We start from the raw sequence: 13947 nt of genomic DNA on the forward strand, positions 1-13947 counted from the left end.
AAGAAAAATGCATTAAGAGTAATTGTGATTGCCAACCTAATACTATAAATGTCATAAGCCAGGATCAAGAACTTGTCCTAGATGTTTTAAGAAAAATTGAAGATGAAAAAACTAAGCAAGATCTTTATGAAGTTTTTAAGAAATCTGTCGGTAAGCAAAAGGTTAAGAAGACAGTAAATCCTTATAACTTAAATGAAATCTTAACAAGATTTAACCGGCAGTCTACCAAAGACGTAACCATTAAGGATCTTCAAGAAGAAGTTAGACAGTATAAGAAGGAAATTAAGAGGCTTATAGTTGATGACTAGGCTAGGTCCTCTTTCTAACTCAGCTTGTTTCTGAACATAGAAGGCTGAACAACTCCAAGGGGACTTAGACTTCCTTATCAACTTCTTGTTAAGAAGATCCTGGATCTCCTTCTCACAAATAGCTTAACAATTCTTTGTTCATCTGTCTAACTTCTTCTTGAAGATCCTTAATGGTTGCAGGATTCATGAAATCATCGCCCCTAAAAAGAATACCTAAGCTCCTAAACCACCAGAATCTCAATCTCCTAAAACCAATCAAGCTCCTTCCCCCCATAAAATGCTTTGGAGCCAACAAGTTGAGCTAGAAGAAGAAGCAAGGTTTCATTCTTCTAACCATATGCCTAATAAGATGTTGTCCTTGTACTATGATCCTTCGGATCCCTCTAAACCAGTCAAGACTACTCAGTATCCAATTATTTTAGGGTCTCAGACCTTTAAGCAAATTACTAAAGCTAATATCTCCCAAAAGGAATTAGCATTAAGCTCATCTTTTTCAAATAAACAAATTGTGGTGGTTGCCAACCCCACACCTCTTTCAGCAAAATCAAGATATTGGCAAAAATATTTTAATTAACCTCTTTTAGTTATTGAAAGAGAATTTTTCTTTGAAAACCCTAGAGAGATTGTAGCAAAAGCTTTTCATGAAAATTTTCATTATCCCTCTGGTGATCTTTTAAAAACAAGAGAATTTTATGAAGCAATCCTTGTGGAAACTGGCTATGTTAAAATCAAGCACAACACTGATAAATACAGCAACTTGGATTTAGCATTTTCTACTTATCATATTTATAAAATTCTTACAGTTAAGCAGTGGGGTGGAAATCCCATTTTTTCAAGAGAATTCTCTAAGCCTTCAAAACCAAGATTTTTTAACTATTGGGACTATCAGAGAGCATGGTTCAATGCTTTTCTAATCCAGAATAAGGACTTCCATCATTCATAGATGTTCTATTTCCCATCTAAACATCAGATTCCTTCTTTCCTATTTTGGTTCCACAATTGGTGGACTTATTTTGGTCTGACTATTAAGATTCTTCCAAAACCCATCTTGGATGGATTTGAGCTATTCAATAGCTCTTTTGTTATCCCCAGAGAACTTTTAGCGTTTCCTCGTTTATTATTCTTCTTCAGTGAATTTGGCCTTGCATGGATAGTCCAGTGGGACTATACCATTATTACAGATGAATCAACAGCTTTTCCAACCCTGTGAAGGACCTTTAAGACTAAATGGTGGGATGCTTTGAAAAATGATGCCTTATTACAAGCCGTGAAACAATATTTTCTTAAGCATCCTACACAAGCTTCAACCACTGATGATATGTCACAGTTTCTTCTTAAGAAACAACAACTCCAAGCCATGCTAGCAGCAGCAAAAACCCCTCAAGAATTTCAGAAAATTCTTGACAAAAGCAGCTCAAGCTTTTCCCAAGAAGACTCTTATGCTGATTAGATGATTCTACATCAAACTACCTTCCGGATAATGAAGATGACTATGATGGTATCCTTCCTCCCATTAGGAAATCAAAATAAGCTCTTTAAGCATACAACTCTTCTTAGGGCTCTCCACTGACAAAAATATTCTCCACCGACAAGCTTTAAGCAGTCAGCTCCGAAATCAATTTTGTCTAACAAGCATGTGACTACCGTTCTTAACCAACCTGGTGCTCCAGCCTTCCTTCGTCGAAAGCAAGATTCGTCTGCCAACAAGTCAAGATTGCTACAGTAAAAAGTCAATTTTACTATTCATTCACGAATGGATACTATTTGCAGTTGGAGTCAAATGTTACACAGTGACCTGTCGTCCACTTTATACTTTTTATGATTCCTTTTTCAGCTATTTAAGGAGGCCTAATCATCAGTTGTAAAAACAATTCATTTTTCACTCTTCTTCCCGTCTTAAGCTCTCCCTTCTCTCTTCTTTCTCTCTCATCATGTAAGCTTTCAAGCCCAAAGCTTTCTTCAAAGCTTTCCTATCCCTACCATTGTAAGATATTTCTATTCCTACAGGATATATATATATACATATATATTATATGTAGTTTATTTCTATTCTAAACCTAAAAAATATTATATTCATAGAAAAAACAAATATTAAAAATAAAGTTTCATAAACAAATAAATTTTAATTATCTTATTTTAAAATTCCATTAGATAGATTATTGAAAATATAAAAATCATCATGATAATCTTTTTAATGAGTCTTTATTTACAACTTTTATAAAGTATATAATTATAGGAGAAATATAAACTTATAAATACTTTTTCAATATTTTTAAATAAAAAATAATCATACATATATCATCATGTTTTTTATATTCTTACATACATTGAAACTAGATAAATTATCATTTTGTATTAAATGTGTTTTTAGGTATGCGTCTTATTGGTCAACATGAAAAATTTCTTCATACAAACATTGTTTTTTTTTTAAACAACTTAAATATGTCGATATTTTAGTATTAAATGTAGTATTTAAATGTCATATTGAGCATATGCATTGAAAATTTATATTTCTTACCAATGCACATAAGATATTATTCCTGGAAATCACAAATTTTGTTATTGTTTTTTTCAACAAAACAATTTCAATTTCTATATTATTACTTTTTTTTTAATCATTTCTTGGAGTTTTTCCCACCATTTTTATGAGTTTTGATTAATTTTCGTCCCATCAATATTTTTTGTCCAAATTTCCACCTAATTTTTTTTTAAATTTCCTGATATTTCCATAAAATCCAACCACCAATATTCTTGCAATATATGATATTTTAATACTTTTCCTTGTTCAATAGGCTTTAGGGGTGTCATCAAAGATTACAAGAATGAGTTGGTACCTAATTGTTGTAAACCTTCTGGAACTGGGATGGTTATTAAAGCAGTGTTCTTAGCACTCTTAGATGGTTTGATTTTAGCTTCCCGCTTGGGCATTAGGAATCCTCTTGTGGAAGGGGATGATGCATTAGTTACTTCTGGCTTCTTTGAGGGGTCATTGGAGTCCTTCTTACTGGCTCAGGAGTATCCATTCTTTGTTGAAGGACATCATTTTCTCAATTCATGAGGTTGATAGGTTGGCGAAATTTATTTCTTTGGTCTAGTCGTCCTTCTCTTTTCTTTATCTTCTTTTAGTTTTTCAGATTTGCCTGCTTTGTTGACTTGTTGGATCTTTGTCTTATCATATTGTATTCTCATTTTATTTGAAGGATATTTAATTTTTCTTTGCACATATATCCCTTAATTAGTTCAATTAAACATGTTTGACATTCTGATATATTGTCTGACAAACAACTAATAAAATTTAAATTCCCCACTTTTATCTGTGTCCGTTAAAGGCAAATCCTCAACCTTCTTGCTGGGTATTTAGATTACTCCATGCTCCAAATATTGTCATGTGCTATTTTCTATTTTTTTCCCTAACTTGTTCATCATTGACTCCATTAGTGTTTCAGTAGGTTTCTTTTAGAAGTTTCAAGTGTGCTACTAATTGTCACCCTTTTTGTTTTCACATTGAAATGGATGTTTACTAGATATTTCCATTTTCTAAACCTTGATATAACCTTGGGTGCTAATATTTTCCTCCTTGGTCATAACTGAAGTGGTCTGGAGTCCTTTTCAGGCACCTTTGATATATTCTTCCTTTTGCCTATCAAAAAGAAAAAACTCAAGTAGTCAGGACTATGGGATGTTGGTTGTTAGAAAACCTTAGACAAGTGTCTGAGACTAAAAACATTAAAAATGTTATGCAAAAGACTTAGTGTTGTATTATAATGTTTTACTAATTATTTAATAGATTATGTCGTATGAAGCGGAAATTGTCAATGATTTGAAAGAGATGGATTTAATATTTTGTTATTCACATCAAAGAGCTGGTTGGAGAAGTCAACCAGGAGTTGATAATGTTGAAGATTTTAAATTTTGTGGTAGAATTTGATAAATCTAGGGAAATTTATTCAGGACTTTTGGCTTCATGATGCAATGATTATGTTAGTTCTTTAGAAGGAAATATGTCTTTTCCTTAACAAAATAGTCCCAATCTAGTATGCCAGAAGGTGGCATGTAGATGTGTTGACTCCTTGATGCCCAATTCTTAGTTAGCTATTAAGTATTAACTACTGCATGGTGCATCACACAAATATGGAGGTTACTCTCTGTTGAAAAAGATAGGATCGGTGAAATAATTAGCATATTAGGAGATTTAAATGTACAAGATATTAGGAGATTTATTCTTTTGTAATTTGTTAGACAACTGTATATTATTAGGTTGTTAAGTTGTTTCCTATTTTAGTGTTGAGAAAATCCTCTATAAAGAGGAAGTCGTGTATACAGTTTTGAATATAGAATAAAAATACAAAAAATATATTCTTTTCCTATTCTGTTTACATGGTATCAGAGTTGCCCTAATTAACCCAAAAAAACCCTTACGATTTTTTTCTTTTTGCGTATTTCTTTTCGTAACCAGTAGCCATGTCTGACGTTTCTTTTGAATCAAACCCACTTGTTTCCTCTTCCAGTCCAACAACTAAACCTGCAACCCAAACCCATAATGCCAAATCCCATCCTGTTCAGATTACCACCATTCACCTCAATGGTGACAATTTTTTAAAATGGTCTCAAATCAGTTCTCATGTATCTTAGAGGTAGAGGGAAGATCGGGTACTTGACTGGACATAAGGTGGCACTGACATCGGAGGATCCTCTGTCCACAACCTAGGGTGCAAAAAATTCAATGGTGATGACATGGCTCGTGAACTCCATGAATGAGGAGATTGGCTCCAATAATATGTGCTACTCCATAGCCAAAGAATTGTGGGACAATGCGAATCAGATGTACTCTGATTTGGGTAATCAATCGCAAGTGTATGAATTGACCCTTAAACTTGGTGAGATTCGGTAGGGAGAAGAATTTGTCACCAAGTACTTCAGTTCATTGAAGCTTCTTTTGGTAGGATTTGGATCTATTCAACGACTACGAATGGAAGTCCACTGATGATGCTAATCATTACAAACAGACTGTGGAAGCTCATAGGATTTATAAGTTTTTTGTTGGACTCAATGTAGAGTTTGATGAGTGTGGACCCCGCATTTCGGCTCATGCGTTTCCCACTCGACGGCGAGCTCAATTTTTATTTTTGAAAAATTGATTTTATTTGATTAAGAAAATGACAGTGGAGTCGCCATTTTGTGGACCCCGCATTTCGGCTCATGCGTTTCCCACTCGACGGCGAGCTCAATTTTTATTTTTGAAAAATTGATTTTATTTGATTAAGAAAATGACTTGGAGTCGCCACTTATTTTTGTTTTATTTTTAAAGGGTAAACAAAATAAGAAAGAAAAACCCTAAGTGTGACTCCTTATTTGGAAAAGGTGGTCTGTGAAAAACCGGATCGGGTTCGGGGGTCAGGTTACTTATCGGGAAGGTACGGTAAAGACCGTAGCACCCCTCTAAGTCCCTAAAGTCGGGTCTCTACTAATAAAATGAAGCAATCATGGTATCTAATAAGGAAAACGATGAATACCCAAAACTATCATGCACATATGAGAATCAAAACACTCAACAAAGAATGATCGAAGTGAGAGTGGGGCATACCTTGGCATCAAACGATCAATGCGCTATCAAGAGAGGTGGTTAGTGCACAATTAAAGAATAAACTCAAGCATGTCATAGAGCAGAATGAATCAATCAAGTGTGATAATCAAATCAATCAATCAATCGATCAATTATAGAATCAAGTATGTAGGGCCCCCAACAAAGCCCGTTTATTTTTGCATGAATTAATTCCATAAATTCCATTATTCGGAATTACGGAAATGAATTCTTGCTTATTTCAAAACACTTTAAAAATAGAGGAGGTGTGAAAATGGCTTGCCAGAAAGAAAGTGGCGACCAATTTTTATTAAAAATGTGATTTTTAGGACCTAAAACCCTACAAGGACAAAAAAATTCTTTTAGATTTAAAACTATTTGAAAACCAAAATTTAGAGAATTATTTACAAAATGGGGGTTTGAGAAAATTATTTTGAAAATCATGGGACGATGAAGTGGATGATGACACGTGGCTTAAAAAAAGAAAAGTTGCATGCCAAAGGTGGCCATGCAACTAGAAGTATACAATGGTGGGCCCAGGGAAGAATGATTGTGGCAGAGATGCGGGCCCCAATGCTCCTTGGCATCCTCAGGCGCATGGAAAAGCTCATATGGCCATTCCGACTTGGCCACCGCTCTCAGGAAGACCACGTGGTGTCTGGCGGCGGCGGTGGTGAAGACAATGAGATCTCCAGTTTTGCCACTGTAGAGAACGTCCAATCTGGTTGTATCTCCAACAGCATTCATTCTTTGTACAATTGCACCCTTAAAAACGTTGTAAATTCCCTGAAATGCCTACAGATGAGTTATTCGGTGTTTGCCCTGGATGCGGGTGATTGTGGCTGTCAAAATATTGTGTGAATGACCGAATACCTTGGCCTTGAGTTTTGTATATCATATATAGACTTTACAAGGATGCTTTACATGGAAAGCAAATAAAAAACAAATAAATTACAGCATGATTCTAGCTCTATACATGTAAACTATAATCTATCAAATAATATATGCTAACTGTACAGAATAATCAATGGAGAAATAAGGAAACATTGTGGGCTAAAATAAGGAAAGAAGGGTGGACTAAATTAAGGAAGGTGTGGACAGCAAGTGTGGGCTAAAATAAGGAAGGTGTGGAGGGCTAAAATAAGGAAGGTGTGGACAGCAAGTGTGGGCTAAAATATGGAAGGTGTGGAGGGCTAAAATAAGGAAGGTGTGAAGGGCTAAAATAAGGAAGGTGTGGACAGCAAAGCTGTCCTTTGACAGCCCCCCTCAAATTGATGCAGGTTGATCAACAAGCATCAATTTGCTACTTAGCAAGCAATGTCGATGACGAGGGAGAGCCTTGGTGAAGATATCAGCTATTTGTAAGTCGGTGGAAATATGTGGCAGAGTGATAACACGAGCTTCAAAGGCTTCACGGATAGAGTGACAGTCCACTTCAATATGCTTTGTGCGCTCATGATAGACAGGATTGGCCGTGATCTAAATAGCGCTTGTATTATCGACATGTAGAGGTGTAGGATCGGTCTCAGAAAAATCTAACTCCGCAAGCAAACCTCGAAGCCAAATGATTTCAGAACAAGCAAGAGACATTGCCCGGTACTCAGATTCTGTAGATGACTTAGAGACTCTGTCTTGCTTCTTACTTTTCCAAGATATCAATGCATCACCTAAGAACACACACCAACCAGTGATGGAGCGACGGGTATCCGCACAACCAGCCCAATCAGCATCACTATAAGCAGCAAGGCGAGTAGAATTGCCTGCAGAGAAGAACAAGCCACGAGTAGAAGTGCCTTGAACATAGCGTATGATCTTACGAACGGCAGCCAAATGAAGATGACGAGGAGTCTGAAGGAACTGGCTGACTTGCTGTACAGCAAAAGAAATGTCCGGTCTCGTAATGGTGAGATAAACAAGGCTACCCACCAACTTCCTGTATAAACTGGGATCAGCAAGTAAGTCGCCCTCCTCTTTGCGAAGCTTGACATTTAATTCCATGGGAGTATCAACAGAAGTAGCCCCTTGTAGACCAGCTGTAGCCACCAAGTCACTCGCATACTTATGTTGATTGAGGGAAATACCAGAGGGACTATGATGCACCTCAAGACCAAGAAAATATGTGAGAGACCCAAGATCTTTCATATGAAAGGACTCGGAGAGATGAGTTTTGAGCTGACCAAGTAAAGCAGAATCGGAACCAGTGATCACAATATCATCAACATAAACCAAAAGAACAACAATACCCATGTCTGATTTCCGAAGAAACAAGGAAGTGTCATACTTGCTCTGCCTGAATGAAAATTGTAATAAAGTGGTGCGGAATTTATCAAACCAGGCTCTCGGAGCCTGTTTGAGACCATAAAGAGAGCGACGAAGCTTACACACATGTGAAGTCGGAGAGGGAAACAATCCCGGGGGTGGCTTCATATAAATACACTCTTTAAGATCCCCATGAAGAAAAGCATTTTTTACATCCATCTGATGTAGTGGCCAATCACTGGAAGCAGCAAGAGCTAGAATAGTACGAACAGTAGTCATTTTAGCCACAGGAGCAAAGGTCTCTTCATAATTGACACCATATTCCTGATTATTCCCAAGTGCAACAAGCCGAGCTTTGTAACGATCCAAACTTCCATCAGATCGGACCTTGACTGAGTAAACCCATTTGCAACCCAGAGGAACAATAGTGGGAGGACAGGGCTCAATGTCCCAAGTGTGATTGGCCTCTAGAGCGGCAATTTCTTCCTGCATAGCTTGTCGCCAACAATCATGCTTAGCAGCATGTGAGTAGCATGTGGGAATATCAAATTTGGACAATGCAGCAGTAAGGGCTGAAATAGAATTGCCAGAACTGGAAGAGGGAAATCCATACCTATTCGGAGGTACAGACACTCGAGAAGAGCGACGTACTGAAGGTGCTGCAACTGACTGCATCTGGAGCGTGGTAGGATCAGATATCGGGTGAGCCACTGAAAGAGACTGTGGGCGGGAGCGTCTCGTATACACAATACCTGGTTGAAAGCGAGAACTGACTGGATGAAGATCTGAGAACTGTTGCTCAAAGGAGGGAAGGACCACAGTAGAAGAGGATGACACAGTAGAAGAGGATATAGGAAAGAAATGTTGATTTTCAAAGAAAATAACATTCCTAGAAATACGTGTACGATATAATGTAGGATCATAGCAAACAAATCCCTTTTGACACATATTATATCCCAAGAAAGCACATCAAACAGATTGAGCAGATAATTTATGTCGCTCATGAGGAGGTAAATGAACAAAGCATACACAACCAAAAATACGAAGGTGATCATAACTAGGTTGCTTAGCAAATAAGCGGAAATAGGGAGACTCCATATGTAGGACTTGAGAAGGTAAACGATTAATCAAGTGAGTAGCAGTTTTTAGAGCCTCTACCCAAAACATGGATGGAACAGAAGATTCTAACAAGAGAGTACGTACCACATCTAAAAGATGACGATTTTTGCGTTCGGCAACTCCATTTTGTTGAGGAGTAGAGGGACATGAACGTTGATGAATAATACCCTTAGAAGCCAAGAATGCTTGAAACTCAGTAGACAAATACTCACCACCGGAATCTGTGCGTAATGTCTTAATAGAAGTAGAAAATTGATTGTCAACATACGCTAAAAACTCAGTGAAAGTACGAAAGACCTCAGATTTAGAGCGAAGAAAGTAGACCCAAGTAAATCTGCTATGATCATCAATGAAAGTCACATAATATTTAAATTTCTCATGTGAACTAACCGGGGAAGGTCCCCAAACATCACTATGGATAAGATCAAAGCAATGAGATGCTCTACTTGCATGCAAAGGGAAGGGAAGAGTTTTACTTTTACCAAGTTTGCAAGAATCACACTCAAGAGATAAAGAATAACGATCCTTATTACCAGGTAAATCAGAGTTCAATACATGAGATAAGATTTGAGTATTGGGATGGCCTAAACGACGATGCCACACCATACTAAGATCTGAAACATTATTACAAGCAAAAGACTTAATAGAAGAAAGTGGAGAAAAATCTGGAACAGGTAAAAATAGTGGAAACAAGCGCCCCACTTTAGGTCCCTTTGCGATCGGCTTCCCCGTTACCTGGTCCTGCACAACACAACCATTACCAGAAAAATTAACAGCACAATTGTTATCAACTAATTGGCCAACAGAAATAAGATTCGTGGAAAGCTGAGGAGCAAGAAACACGTCAGTGAACTTAGAGGAGGCATCGCCGATAGCAGCTATGGGCAAAGAGCTGCCATTGGCAGTCTGAATGGAAGATTGACCAGCGTAGGGCCGAACATGACACAAAGCGGTGGGATTATTAGTCATGTGATTAGAGGCCCCCGAGTCCACGTACCAGAGTTTAGTAGAATTGTTACCTTGAAACCCCATTGCTGATAATGCTGAAATTAATATCTGTTGCACCATTTCTGGGGTGCAATAATCTGGTGCAGGATGTGCAGGAATAGAGCACGCAGCTGAAGGAGAGTCGTCTGTTGCAGAAGTTGCTACAGGAGGGATAATAACCGAAGTCTGAAATGCGTGGGCCTGACGATTCTGGGGGCGAATACGACATTCTTTGATAATGTGACCCTTCTTCTTGCAATAAGAACAAAACTTCTTAGGGCAAGTGGCAGCAATATGCCCATATTCCTTGCAGCAAAAACACTGCAAGTTTTTAGAATGCATAGGTGGTCCGCGGCCTTGGGCAGCATAAGCTACAGTTGTCGTCCCGGAACTGCCATGAGATTGCTCCAAAATAGCTTGAGTACTAAGGCGTTGCTCTTCGCGAAGTAACTCACCAAAACAAATATCAAGAGAGGGAACAGGAGATCTATTCAGTAAAGAGGAGCGGACAGATTCATATTCCGGACGTAGTTTCATAAGAAACTGATCACGCCGGGTAGTCGCGTGAATAGTCTGAATAGTTGAAAGAGCAGCAATAGGAACATCCGCTGTAACCAAATCAGCATATTCATGCCAAAGAGTCAGAAATGCTGAGTAGTAGTCCTGGATGGAAAGACTACCATGTTGAAACGTGGCAATCGCATGTTCTAATTGAAAGCGACGAGCATCGTTATCCTGATGATAAACTTTCTTCAAATAAGCCCACATAGATTGAGCAGAGCGATGGGGCCGCAAGTGGGTGACAATATGAGGCTCCACTGAACCAAGAAGCCAAGACATGATGCGTGCATCAAGCACAGCCCATGAAGGAGAAGACCCAACATCCTGAGATTTGTCAAAAGTTGATGGTTTTTCAACATCCGTGCCATCAATATGACCCCAAAGGTCTTTTCCCTTGAGAAAAAGTTCAAATTGAAATGCCCAGGTAGAATAATTTATGCCTGTAAACTTAACACACAGAGGTGCGGAATCCATAGAAAATAAATAGACTTGACCGAAAAAAAATAGAACCCGAGACAAAAGGATGGACCAAAAAAAATCCCAGAAGAAAACTGAACAACCACAGAAATACTGAGAAAAATGGTTGTGGTTGGGTGCAGCACGGATCAACACAGACTTGACCGAAAGATACGAGAGGCACCTCCGAAACCGAAAAGACAGAAAAGAATTTGAGGGAAGAAAAATTAGCAACCTTGCTCTGATACCATGTCAAAATATTGTGTGAATGACCGAATACCTTGGCCTTGAGTTTTGTATATTATATATAGACTTTACAAGGATGCTTTACATGGAAAGCAAATAAAAAACAAATAAATTACAGCATGATTCTAGCTCTATACATGTAAACTATAATCTATCAAATAATATATGCTAACTGTACAGAATAATCAATGGAGAAATAAGGAAACATTGTGGGCTAAAATAAGGAAAGAAGGGTGGACTAAATTAAGGAAGGTGTGGACAGCAAGTGTGGGCTAAAATAAGGAAGGTGTGGAGGGCTAAAATAAGGAAGGTGTGGACAGCAAGTGTGGGCTAAAATATGGAAGGTGTGGAGGGCTAAAATAAGGAAGGTGTGAAGGGCTAAAATAAGGAAGGTGTGGACAGCAAAGCTGTCCTTTGACAGTGGCTGCCGTATGTGTAGGGGTGATCGTCCTTGGATTCTATTGGGAAAGCTTGTGCCTCACATATCCATAGAACGTGCAGTCCATTAAATCTGGAAGTTGCTCGAAGTCCAATATGCTTACTGCCACGCCACAGAACCTCCCATACTTTTGGATTGGAATTAGAGAAGAGAAAGCCTCCCCTTTTAACAGAGAATTTTTAGGACGTCCACCCACTGTTCCTCCTTATTATCTTCATAAGCATTCTCATCAGCTCTATCTCAAATATCCCAAATTCAGGCCCAAAAGAAACCCCATAACTGTCATTCTGCACAGCCTTTAGGTGGACAGCTATACACGCCCTCTTGAATGTATGAACATGTGTATTATGATCACGCATGAGGTGGATAAAGAATTTGTGGGCACACGTGGAATAAATTAGTAACCATCTGGGTCATCAAAACTTGGGTTCTTCGCCTTCAAACCCAATCAGAATAAGTTTGTATACTTACCATTGCCATGGCTCTGAAATAGGACGGAGATTCCAAGCCCAAAAGTTTCTCATGAAAACAGTGGCAGTTTGGCTCTGGGTTGCACTTCTGAGCATAGTTTTCTTTTCTATTTCTGGTGCATCACCACATATAGAATGAATAGGTGTTACGCCAGAGTTCCCAGATCGAAGAAAAGTAGCCCGCAATCCATTGACATATGCATTTGAAAATAGGAACCAGTCCGCCCAGACTTGAAGAACCTTCATAACTCGTTCCTTAAGGGCCTCAGCAGTAATCCTTCCCGTTATGTAGCAGCATCCCCAAAGAGAATACAGGTTCCCTATCAGCCTAATCAACATAGCGAGAAAGAGCGTCCGAGTAGCACCTTCTTTGCCATTTTTGAGTGTAGTGCAACAGTCCCGTCTTTTCCTACACTACCAATACCACCAAAGCAATGCACAAAAGCATCTGAACCATTGGGCAATTCATAGTGGATAATTAAATCAACGTTGGAAATACCAAGCCCACGTGCCGCAACGTCAGTAGCAACATGCATGGTGAATTTTTCTTTATGGAAATCGTCTAACGTCCTCTTCCTTTGATACTGAGATACATCACCATGTAGTGCATAAAGGTTTGATGGGCTATGCACTTACTACTCTGGACTCTGATGTGTGCGTAGAAAAGAATTGCTTGGATTGAAGCCTTCAACTAGGAGCCAGGAATCTGACTTGACTGCTGTAGCTTCTTCATGCTCAAACATGGAGGTTGATGGTGAGAAACCTTGTTCTGAAGCATCCTTAAAGGCATTCCTGAAGACCCTCCTTGGACTGAAACTGTATTTCAATAGCTGTAACTGTGATAGTCTCTACTGAATCTGTATGTCTTCTTGTTAGTGTTGGCCTTGCATCGGTTCCAGATGGGACTTGGTCTATCCAAAGAGCAGAGAAATGACAAAAGCATATTAAAATTGATCAACATTGCATAGACCGAACAGTAAGCAAATGGTCATTTGAATCGTCTTCATTGGCAGCACCAAGAAACCTTTACATCATCACTTGCCCAGTATTCATAGCACCACTCTACATACAACCTTTCTGGTGCTATTGTTCCATGATTCTCCTTTTGTGGCATCTCCAAGAACTACAAGCGGTGAAGCTTCAGCTCAAGGTCTGCTCCATTTTGTTCGAGTTTGTCACCATTAATGGGAGCCCAATTCGGTGCTGGCTCTAGGTTCCGAGCGGTTATGGCTGTGGTTGCTTGGCGTTCCGGTGATGGCGAAGGCGTTTCGCCGCCGGCGTCGTTCAAGGACAGAGCTATCCCTCAGCCAGTAACAAAAAACACCCTGCTCCCCCCAGAAAATCTCGTCTGCTACTTTGCTTCCCTTCCTTAAACACGGATGAGAGAGTTGATGCACTCTGGGAGGGTACTAGGAACAGGGGAAAATGGCGAAAAAACAGAGCACAATGGGAAGGGATAAAACGAACTCACACAAGCCACATCTCATGTTTGAAATAATGGGCTCAGATGATGGTGAGTGA

At 38.9% G+C, this 13947-nt stretch overlaps 1 protein-coding gene and 1 long non-coding RNA gene across 3 annotated transcripts in view; one reads left to right on the forward strand and one right to left on the reverse strand.

The window, feature by feature from the left end:
* LOC117905135 (uncharacterized protein At4g17910) overlaps positions 1-13947 on the forward strand; it is a 55358-nt gene that overhangs the window by 22222 nt on the left and 19189 nt on the right. The gene's annotated exons all lie outside the window — the stretch shown is intronic.
* LOC117905149 lies at positions 9778-10363 on the reverse strand. The gene is made up of 2 exons (XR_004649661.1): positions 10287-10363; positions 9778-10008 (listed from the first exon to the last, which is right to left on the reverse strand). It is a non-coding gene; the product is annotated as an uncharacterized LOC117905149 (long non-coding RNA).

The sequence above is a fragment of the Vitis riparia genome, chromosome 2 (genome assembly GCF_004353265.1).
Source record: "Vitis riparia cultivar Riparia Gloire de Montpellier isolate 1030 chromosome 2, EGFV_Vit.rip_1.0, whole genome shotgun sequence".
Classification (NCBI taxonomy): domain Eukaryota; kingdom Viridiplantae; phylum Streptophyta; class Magnoliopsida; order Vitales; family Vitaceae; genus Vitis; species Vitis riparia.